This window comes from Podarcis liolepis (assembly GCF_965112155.1).
Source record: "Podarcis liolepis genome assembly, chromosome: 11".
In the NCBI taxonomy this organism is placed as follows: Eukaryota; Metazoa; Chordata; class Lepidosauria; order Squamata; family Lacertidae; genus Podarcis; species Podarcis liolepis.
This window is the reverse complement of record NC_139565.1, coordinates 34546647-34552398: the sequence shown is the minus strand read 5'-3', so window position 1 is coordinate 34552398 and position 5752 is coordinate 34546647. Positions and strand designations below refer to the sequence as shown.

The 5752-nt window shown below is 40.9% G+C and overlaps 1 long non-coding RNA gene across 1 annotated transcript in view; it reads right to left on the bottom strand.

The window, feature by feature from the left end:
* LOC310688743 overlaps positions 1–5752 on the bottom strand; it is a 66541-nt gene that overhangs the window by 55181 nt on the left and 5608 nt on the right. The window contains exon 3 of the long non-coding RNA XR_014517126.1: positions 4612–5579. This is a non-coding gene — a long non-coding RNA (uncharacterized lncRNA). The remainder of the gene's footprint in view (positions 1–4611; positions 5580–5752) is intronic.

Here is a 5752-nt window from a genome sequence, read left to right as displayed (position 1 = left end):
TGTTCGGTAAAATGCTACCTGGTGCCCCAGATACTGCACCTCTATTCGACTGCTCTTTGAAACCATGTGACCAATCCTGTGGTCCTGCTATGGGAATGTAAGGCCAGCATAACGCATCTGTGATGCCAGCAAAAGCAAAACAGTATAAGCAGAAATGAAAGCCAAGGTATCAGTGCCTCCATACTGTATCCCTGAGAACTCTTGCCACCTCCAACTGTTCACATTGCATGTCCCTGACACTCCCACAATGCCCATGCAGGCCGGCAGCAACCAATCTGCAGCAGCAGCTGGAATGATGTGAGGAGCTCTCCTTGGCTATGAACCAGTCAAGCTTCATGCTGATACCAGGAAATTTTCTAGAACAGATAATTAAACGTTTGGTCTGTGAGCAGTATGGCTGGGCAGTATCCGGTTTTCAACATCGTCATATATCATCAGCTAAACATCCCGATGTACTGATATATCCTGATGTCTGGAATAAGGATGGAACTATGTAGAGGCAAATGGGGTAATGTCCTAGCAACTTCTACTAGAAAGAGAGAGGTGGGTAGGTGGGGGCTGAAGGTGGTGGTGGCTTCTTTAAACTGCTCTGCTGAGGGGCGGGTGGGTGCACAGCTGCCCACACCTCAGTGGAACGGTTTAATGAAGCCCCCTGTGGGGCCTTGATCTGCTAAGAGGTGGGTGGGAGGCTGCTGGGCCTTCAGCTGATTGCCCAGCCCTACCCTATACTGCTCCTGCTTGTGGGAGCCAGATTGGAGGGCTTGCTCAGCTCAGTGAGCCCCCATACCACACTGGTTTATGCAAGCAGGAGCAGTATGGGGTAGGGCTGTGCAATTTCAGACATCATGATATATCGGCATATCAGAGAGTTTAGCTGCTGAGATAACACGATGTTGAAAACCAGATGCCACCTGTTGCTCTGCAGTGCAGTGGGAAGGAGCAGCATAATATAAAATCTTAGACGAGCAGCTCAGCCATATGTTTACTTGGATGTGATAGCTACTGATTTCAGTGGGATTAATTTCCAAGTACACTTAGGAACATAAGAGTTCTGTAGGATCAGAACAAAAGTTTCTCTAGTCTGGCACTCTGTTCTCCAGTGGCCAACAGGTGTCACCCAGTTGGATGCTCGCAAGCAAGATGTGAGCATGATCCCCAGCCATCTGTCTTCTGAGGTATACTGTCTCTGATACTGGGAGGTAATACAGACTTGATGACTTAGTAGCAATTGGTAACTTTATCCTCCATGAATTTGCCTAAGGCTGAGCTCCTAGTCTTAGTAATGCTGTTGTTTTTGAGTGATGCAGTCCTGAAGTTACATTCAGTGACTAACTAGTTACGTAAGTGTAACCGGAGGTGCTGCATTACGCACATCTGCACACAACAAGCCACCAACTATTTATGCAGACATAATAATATCACCTTCAGATGTCTTTTACATTTTATTTCTTGCCCGTACCCTTTTCCAAGTTTACTCTGCTTTCCATGGCATGCAAACACGGCCTTTCCAGGCATTATAATAAGCAAATCGGATAGAAATGAGAGAACTCAAATCCCTGTAGCTCTTCACTTGGCATATCCCAGCAACGCTATGCTTTGTTGTTTGTATCAGCCATTGGTGCCACAGTCCCTTCGGCTAGTTTTCAATGAAGCTGGCCGTGTTTCTACCCCAGCCAAGTACATCCTGTTTTTGGCTCCTGCTGTAAATCATTACTTGGAGTGCCACAAGGGTGACAGCTCAAGTGTTTTGCAGAGAAAAGAATCTGGTGAAAATGTGCAGCAGGAGACAAACAGCACAGAGAGCTTGCTAGAGATAAAAGGAGTGTGTTGATTATGATTTCATCCCCACTCGAGAGGGTGGGGGTGAGATTTTAAGCATTTTTAAATCCTCTAAAGTGTATGCCAATTTTGTATAATTTGCCTCTTTCGTTTATTCCAGTTTCAAATGTCCTACACACCAAGGACATCCTACACATCAATAATGGGTTCATCTCAGATTGTGAGGGGTTGGATTAAAAGATATATCTGCGATAACAGGTGTGATTTCAACAGTAAATCACAACAGAGAGGATGCATCAGAGACAAACTGGCAGACGTGAATGTTTGTGGAAGCCTTCCATGACTTATCGAGTCCACTAAGGGAAATCAATATAATAGAAAAGCTGTTGGTGCAGAATAAAGGTTAGGAGAGTAGAGAGAGCAGAGAGGCAAGAGCAGAAGGGCAAATGACACAGATGCTGTCTGCAGTTAATCCATTGCTGCTCCTGTACAAGCCCCAGAGAAGAGGGGGAAATAGGCGTCTAGGCAGAGAAAAGAGTCTCCTGGATTGAATCTTATGCACAATGCATTTCACACCCAGTTATATCCACATTTAAAGAAGCGTTTCCCAATCTTGGGTCTCCAGATGTTGTTGGACTACATTTTTCATCATCCCTGACCATAGGTTGTGAAAGACTTGCTTAAAGCCCTCTTATAGCACTCTAACCATCATGGCTTCCCCAAAAGAATACTGGGAACTGTAGTTTGTTACAGGTGCTGAGAGTTGATAAGGGACACTCTAAGAGAGCTACAGTTCCCAGCACCCTTAAACGATAGTTTCAAGTATCCTTTGGGGGAAGCCATGACTGTTAAAGTGATATACGAATGCTCTAAATGTAGGGTATGGATATGACCAAAGTTATCCTACAGCCTCTTTGGGATAAAGGAGAACGAGGCCGTGCATTTTCAGAAAGATTACATGTAAATGTAGCAAATGTAAGGAAGAAAGATGGATAAAACTCCATCCACATGGTGAGAAAACTGAAATGTGATTAGGATGCTCAGCTAGAGACACAATCAGATTGCTGAATTAATACATGCAAACACCATTGTCTAGCAACATATTATAATCACATTTTATATAGAGAGAGAAAGAGAGAGCGCGCGCTATTGACCTTTCATTCAGATAAAACTAGTGCAGATAAAAGGTTATCAAAAGCTGTGGTGCTAGACTGATGAACAAAAGGAATATATATGCATTCTACCCTCACAAATGTGTGGAAGAAGATAATAAAAAACGCACAGTACCATTAAAAAAAAATCTTGAAATAAATGATTCAATTCATTTCCCTCTGCCATAGAATCACATTCTATTATTGATCATCTTGGTCGTCGTCCTCTGAAAGGTCACCTTGGTAATGCAAGGAATTGGTAACTCTTGAAACCTCTCATTTAATTTGCAACTGGGGAACTACTTGTGTTTTTTCAAACTTTCCCAAGAGTCTCCCAGCAGTAGGAAACCCCCTTGCTAATTTGCACCCCCCCCAAAAAAAAAACTTCTCCAATGCTAGAGAGGTTAAAAAAAACACAGCAAGAAGAGACCAGGTACCGACTGATTCCCCTCCCCATTAAATCAGAATTGCACACAAGTAAATAAGTTTCAAACAAAAACCAAACACCGAGGAAATGCGAGTTTAATCCTGTAAACTAACTGAGAAGTGATGAGACAAAAACTCATACCTAAGATATTTTCTGCCAAGCTCTGTCTAGTGATGTGAATGGAAGCAGCAGAATAGCAGCTTTCCTAGTATAGCAACTCAGGTATTTGGGAAGGGAGCAGAGATTCATGCCAGTCCATACAAATTCTCATTTAGATGCTTCACTCCATAGTTTATACCAATTCTAAGCATGTTTAATTGAAAGTTAGACCCTTTGGGTACAATGCTGTCATGCTCTAGAAGGGCTTTTAGATCCAGTGAAGTCACTCCCTAATGGAAAAGACGGAAAGACGATTTTTTGCCCATTCCCCTTTCCCTCCATACCACTTTCTACCTTGTTCTGGAGGATCCTATAACTCTCTGGAGCCGATTTTCAGATGGGAACAGAATGGAGTGGGTATCCATTAGTGGATGCCTCCACTGGACCAGAAGCCTTTCCAAGAGCACAAGGCCACCATTGGCTTCTGAACTTGACTGCATTTATAGGTGATCCTACCCAATCCATGCTTTCAGAAACAAAACAAACAAAGCACAAACAAAAATACAGTCATCCTTCAAAATTTGCACTTTTGCAATACAGTCCTTCAGCTCAGCTATGTGTACAAAAATGCATATATTAAAGCAAAAGTGTTCATAAAAAACACATACACTCATGAAAATAGCATACAGAAATTCATTATATAAAGGAAAATTGCTTTGCAAAAATGTGTATCTTAGACAAAATTACTTATAAAGATGTGTATGTTGGGGGGGGGGGAATCTCACTAAAATGCTGCTGAATTTTCATGACTTTTTTAAACATACCACACTGATAAGGAAATATGGGAAACTGCCTTATACTGAATCAGACCATTGAGCAATCTAGCTCAGAATTATCTACTCACTCCCACTCCCATTCACAAAGTATCCAGTCTGCTCCTATTGCTGGTTTGGGTGCTGTGTACACACAGTTTGCCACTATAGTGTATTTATCTTGTCTTTTCTTATGGCATATTGCATATTGATGCATTGTCCCCTGCAAAAAAAACCCCAACAGTTTCAGTTTGAAGAGAATAATAATTACCTTGCTATGTTTCAGCTGGTAATACATACATAGTCTGACTAATCTTTCAGAAAGGGATATTCCCAGTCCTACCTGGAGATGTTGAAAATTGAACCTAGGACCTTCCAGAAGAACAGATGTCCTGCTGCTCAGTTTTGGCCCTTTGTCATCTTGGCTGTGAGTTCTGGAAGACTTGCTCCCTGCCTTGCAGGCCTTTCCCCACCTGGCCTGGGAGGGTGGGGCCCTGACTGGCTCCAGCTGCAGAAGCTGAAACTGATGAAAGTCTATTGAGCTGGGGGTTTTGTTCAGGGTTTTTTTGTTGTTGTTGTTGGGGGTGGGGTTGTTGCTGTTTTTGATATTAATTTTTTGTATCTTTATTTTAGATCTTATTATTATTTAATGTATGTGGAAACAGTTTAATTTGGTTTTGTACTTTTTGATGTTTTACTAATTGTTTATGGCTGTTTGTGTTATGCTTGTAACAAAATGTGTTTTTATGCTACAAGCCACCTTGAGCATGGTTTAAATGATGGAAAGGCAGCATACAAATAAAATTATGTATGTATCTCTTGCTTAGTCTGTAGGTTGATCTGAAAAGCATTAGAAATTCAAAGTGTTATTAAAAAGGAAAAATAGCTCTAATGAATCAGTGATAACCATAGTCAAATGGTTAGATTTTATCAATGCAGTTAATGTTGGACTTACATCTGTAGGAAATACTGTTGTTGCAGTCAAATATACATTTTATATACTTTACAGTTATTTCAGTGGGGCTTGGAGGAAAAATATCTGTATTGTACCCACACATGAATCATGCCACAGATAAGCTGCTGTGGAAACCAATTATTTCACTAAACTCTCAAGTACTGTGGCAAGAAGTCAGTATTTATTTTGTAGTTTATTAAAATCCATTTCAAAACGCCATTCATTGATTATTCTTTTCTCTCTTAAATGCACTCTAATGATTTTTAAACCAAGGCCAGTTCTTTCTGCAGGGAAGGAAGCATTTAATAATAAAACAAACTGTTTCTTTGTACATATCTCCATCTACTGGTAAAACTCTGTAAAGCAGAAAGGAACATTTCAGCAAAGAGATGGAAATATTATTGATAAGCTTGATAAGTTAATAATATTTTATCAGGAATTTTTAACAGGAAGTACAGTATTTGACTCAATAACAAGGACAGAGTATATCTTTTGCACAGGTGTATAACTAAGAAAAGCGGGTTATTAG